Source organism: Heterodontus francisci, unplaced genomic scaffold (assembly GCF_036365525.1).
Source record: "Heterodontus francisci isolate sHetFra1 unplaced genomic scaffold, sHetFra1.hap1 HAP1_SCAFFOLD_59, whole genome shotgun sequence".
In the NCBI taxonomy this organism is placed as follows: domain Eukaryota; kingdom Metazoa; phylum Chordata; class Chondrichthyes; order Heterodontiformes; family Heterodontidae; genus Heterodontus; species Heterodontus francisci.
The window spans coordinates 720,450-725,973 of record NW_027140758.1 but is presented as its reverse complement, the minus strand read 5'-3'; the positions used below and the strand labels follow the sequence as shown (position 1 = coordinate 725,973).

The 5,524-nt window shown below is 42.8% G+C and overlaps 1 non-coding gene across 1 annotated transcript; it reads right to left on the bottom strand.

Moving 5' to 3' along the window:
• Nucleotides 1-2,460: 2,460 nt before the first annotated feature.
• Nucleotides 2,461-2,542, bottom strand: trnas-gcu (transfer RNA serine (anticodon GCU)). The gene has a single exon. It is a non-coding gene; the product is annotated as a tRNA-Ser (tRNA).
• Nucleotides 2,543-5,524: the final 2,982 nt, after the last annotated feature.

Here is a 5,524-nt window from a genome sequence, read left to right as displayed (position 1 = left end):
TTGTGAGAGATTACAGAATGCTGCGGTGCAGAAGGATCTGGGTGTCCTCGTGCATGAATCACAAAAAGTTACCATGCAGGTACAGCAAATAATTAGGAAGGCAAATGGAATGTTACCCTTTATTGCAAGGGGGATGGAGTATAAAAGTAGAGAAGTCTTGCTACAAATGTACATGGTGCTGGTGAAACCACACCTAGAGTACTGTGTACAGTTTTGGTCTCCTTATTTAAGGAGGGATATACTTGCATTGGAGGCAGTTGAGAGAAGGTTCATTGGATTGATTCCTGTGATGAAGGTGTTGTCTTATGAGGAAAGTTGAGCAGGTTGGACTGATACTCATTGGAGTTGAGAAAAATGAAAGGTGAACGTATTGAGACATATAAGATTCTGAGGGGGCTTGACAGGGTAGATGCTGAGAGGATGTTTCCTCTCGTGGTGGAATCTAGAACGAGGGGACATAGTTTCAGATTTAGGGGTTTTTCATTTCAGAAGGAATTTCTTCTCTCAGAGGGTCATTAATCTTTGGAATTCTTTACCGCAGAGAGCAGTCATTGAATGTCTTCAAGATTTTTATCTACAAGAGAGCCAAGGGTTATGTGGGCAGGCAAGAAAGTGGGGTTGAGGTCATGATCAGGTCAGCCATGATCCTATTGAATGGCGGAGCAAGCTCGAGGGGCCAAATGGCCTACTCCTGCTACTAGCTCTTCTGATCTTATGTTCGTATGATCTCATTGCAGCTTGGTCCAAACAGAGACGTAAGAGTGGAATTCCAGAGGAGAGGTGAGTGTGATTGCCCTTGAGTGAGTGTGGCATCAAGGATCCCCAGCAAAATTGAAGTCAATGGGAATCAGGGGGAAAACTCTCCACTTGTTGAAGTCATACCTCGCACAAAGCAAGATGTTGTGGTTAGTGGAGGCCAATCATCTCAGCCCAGGACATTGCCTCAGGAGTTTCTCAGGGTAGTGTCTGAGACACAAACATCCCAGCTGTTTCATTGACGACTTTCTCTTCAACATAAGTCAGAAGTGGGAATGTTAGATGATGATTCACAACTCTTCAGTCTGTGCCTGCAAGCAGCAAGACCTGAACAACATTCAGGCTTGAGCTGATAAGTGACAAGCAACCTTCTGGCCACACAAGTGCCAAGCAGTGAACATCTCCAATGAGAGAGAAAAAAAATCTACCTTTTGATATTCAGAAGCATTATCATCGTTAAATCCCCCACCATCAACATCTTGACCAGAAACGTAACTAGACCAGTCACATCTATGCTGTGGCTATAAGCGCAGGTCAGAGATTACGAATTATGCAGCAAGTATCTCACCTCCTGACACCCCAAATCCTGTCCACCATCTAAAAGGCACAAGTCAGGAGTGTGATGGAATACATCCCACTCAACAACACTCAAGAAGCTCAACACCATCCAGGACAAAGCAGCGCACTTGATCGGCACCTAACCCACCACCTTAAACATTCAATCCCCCCACAACCAGTAAACAGTGGCTGCAGTGTGTACCATTTCCATATGCACTGCAGCAACTCGCCAAATATCCTTCAACAGCACCTTCCAAACTCGTGACCACTACCACCTCGAAGGACAAGGGCAGCAGATGCATGGGAACTCACTACCTGCAGGTTCCCCTCCAAGACACTCACCATCCTGACTTGGAACGATATCGCCATTTCTTCACTGTTGTTGGGTCACAATCCTGGAACTCCCTCCCCAATAGCACTGTGGGTGTTCCTGCACCATATGGACTGCATCAGTTCAAGAAGGCAGCTCTCCACCACCTTCTCAACGGCAATAGGAATGGGTAATAAATGCTAGCCTTATCAGCGATACTCACACCCAAGAATGAATAAAAACCAAATCACTCTCCACAGATTCCCCCACAATCTGGGCTTGGACATTTACTTCAGGAGCACAGAGCTTTATATCACTGCAACATGAGTTCCAATCTTCATATTCTGTTCACTTTTCACATTATTTTCTACCAGTCCACTAGCTTTTATTAATTCAATATTCGGGTCTCTGCTCCTCCGCCGTTTCTAACATCTCACTTCTTACAAAAAAACACTCTGATCTATCGTAGTCAAACTCCATCTGCCAAAGTATAGCTCACTCACTTAATCTATCAAGAAGATTTGAAAATAAATTTCTTGCCAAAGGATAATTTTCTGCATCTGCTCCCTCGCCATTTGCTTTTCCCATTTGTCTTTCACTTGGTGCAAATCGAGAGAAAGTAAAGATGGAAGGAAGGAGGGGAGGAAAAATCCTGCTCTGTTTCGTGATCCCTATTTGATCTTCATTCCAGTGCAGTTTGGGTGAAGAATTCCAATTGTCTGTCTCAATTTTAATAAAGTATAACAAATTCTGGAATCACTGTCTGGACATTGACAAGAACAGGTTTCGAGGCTGACTTTGAACATCAACAATACACTAAACAGTTCATCAACTAGCAACAAGGATGGGATTCGAACCCACGTGTGCAGAGCACAATGGATTAGCAGTCCATCGCCTTAACCTCTCTGCCACCTTGTCAGTTGCAGAAGCACAGCTGTCACATTCAGCACAGTTTCTGGCTGTGCAGCCAGCTGTGCAACGATGGAAATGTATCTTCTGCAAGGAAATGAAGTTGGGAATGGAGCGGTGTGAAACATTTCCAGACCATGTCCAACACGTTTCTACTCGGTGTGAAAACCCACCACGGAAAGACTGGAACATACAATCATTTCAACACATCATGATTAACATCACTCAGACACCTGAACCATTAGGTCACTGACGAAGTCATGATGACCGAATTACTCATGAAATGACAACTGAACCAACTGACTGGAAGAATTGCTGAAACTCCACATGATCAGCGAGGCACAGCCTCAGGCCGACTTGTTGGGTGGTGTAAACAGATATCACTGCTTCTGATCTTCACCAGAACAGAGAGTGAGATGTAACATTGATCATCAAACAGACTGTGAAAGCAGACAACAGAATAAAACACATGGAGAGACACTGTGGAATAACAAATAGATTTGTTTGGAATGTTGAAATTTTGATTGGAATGGATAAAACACCAGAAACAGCAGATTAAATTGGGATTCTCATCATTATATTGATCTGGGACAGAAAAGAGAAACCGATGGAAAGAAGAGAAGAAGGAAGAAAAGAAAGGATGGAACTGTTCAATTTTTTCAGTTTTTTCACTCGCCCATCAAAGCTGATACAAAAAGTTGCAAATAACAGAGAATTTCACCAAAAAGGGAGATTAAATGTTGCTGAAACCTTGGATCGAAGGATGCTCCAACAGATCACCTGTTTAACTGTCTCCTCACTAGGGGATTTCAATCAGTCAGCAATATTATTCTCTACTTTTTTTGTTAATTGGTCCCAGAACTGTCACTTGGAATTAATATCTGTGTTCCGACTCCTGAATAATAAAATTGTGAGTTTCTCGATATTTTCTGGACACAGTTCCTGCTGAAAGAACTAAGAACTCTTTTCTAATTTGCACAATACTCGATACACACTCATCAAGCCTGCTAAGCTAGCATCCTTGGTGCTGCTCTCTCTTCTCCCAAACTTCATCTCATGTGACTGTTACATCATCTCTCTGACACTGGGAGGGGTTGATCCCACTATCTTCAGCATTAACCCTTTACATCCTTGTACCACACTGTCTGTCCAAAGAAAATGGGTGGAGGGAACTTCCTTCATTTATCAAAACACCAACAGCAGCACAGTGGCACAATGGTTAGCACCGGAGCCTCACAGCTCCAGCGACCAGGATTCAGTTTTGGGTACTGCCTGTGTGGAGTTTGCAAGTTCTCTCTGTGTCTGTGTGGGTTTCCGCCGGGTGCTCTGGTTTCCTCCCACCTCCAAAAGACTTGCAGGTTGGTAGGTAAATTGGCCATTGTAAATTGTCCGTAGTGTAGGTACGTGGTTGGAGAATGGTGGGGATGTGGTAGAGAATATGGGATTAATGTAGGATTTGTATAAATGGGTGGTTGCTGGTTGGCACAGACTCGGTGGGCCGAAGGGCCTGTTTCAGTGCTGTATCTCTAAATAAGAAAAGTAAAATTAAAGCTACCAGTCGTAAATCAACTCAAACCCATCAGAAAGATAGAGGGAGACTGTCAGAGAACTTCCTGCATCCAGTCCTGACCCTGTCACACTCAGCAGCTTCTCACCCAGACCCCACTCTCATCAACACTGAACATTGTTACCAAGACCCTTCAAATGCTGTTTATAAAAGGTAGAAAAATTCAAACTTCATCACAGCTCGATTGAATAGAACAAAGTTTAATATCTTCTCGTCATCACTCGGTAACCACATGAGACAGTCCTTAAATCAGTAGCATAAATTATCAGCTGTAAGAATGTTTGTCATTGGGTTGAATCATTTCTGTGTGAGGAATGTTCCAGCATCATAAACCAGGGGAACGTGTTGACTGAGCTGTGTCTTCATCTCTTCTGGACAGTTCACCCTTCTTTCTGCTCTGATTCACTTTCCCAAAGCGAATCTACAGATTCTCAAATCCAGAGACTGGGTTTTCTTATTTTGTTCCTTTTGATTTTTCTTCCTCCTGAATGATAACATATTCCAGCCTCGGATCAACCTTGCCCTGTGTCCCAGTCTCGGTTAAAAGCGACAAATAACGGCACCAACATTCTGAAACATACAACACGGTCACATTCTGCTTCAGTGAGATTAATGCTGAGGCAGTTTCCGTGTCGAATGCGATTGTGAACAAATTTCTCTCAAGGAAATTGTGAGTGATCGAGTATTTGCACTGAATTTCTGTGCAAGAAGGGACAGTTTCAAACAGCCATTCCCAAATCACTTCCTTCACAAAGACAAAGACTGTGCTGTCTTAACGTGTGAATCAACGTCACAAACAAATTTGAACTCGAAGTTCAGGAGAAGACAGAGATGTGAATGATTGACAGTGTAATCTTTAAATTATAATTTTCCGTTTCTTCGTTGAAGTGAGGCTCAACCCTCAGCCACTGGAGATCGCGGAAAGCTACAAACTTGGATCCAGAAATCAGAAAAGTAGTGAAACAGTTGGTGAGTACATTGTGACACTGAAGAATTTATCACCACATTGCAACATTGGCACATTCTTAGACCGTACATTATGAGACAGATTTGTGCTTGTATTGGTGGATGAGGAAAGATACTAAACACACACAATCCCAATTTGAGCTAGTGTGTAAGATTGCTCTTTCCACAGAGATAGCATCAAAGAATGCTCGTGAATTGCGTCCTATGCCAGTGACAGTAATACACTTCAGAGGAACTTAATCACTCTGGTAAAATGGGCTTTCACACAACAGATAAAATTTTACACAGAAAATTGTGAAGTGATACAGTTTGGGAGGAAGAATGAGACAATGTACACCAATCTTTTTTGATCAAGGTTTGAAAAGATTGCTAAGAGCAAACAGGACACTTGGCTTTATGAATAGAGGCATCGAGTAAAAGCAAATAAGTTATGCTAAACCTTTATAAAACACTGGGGC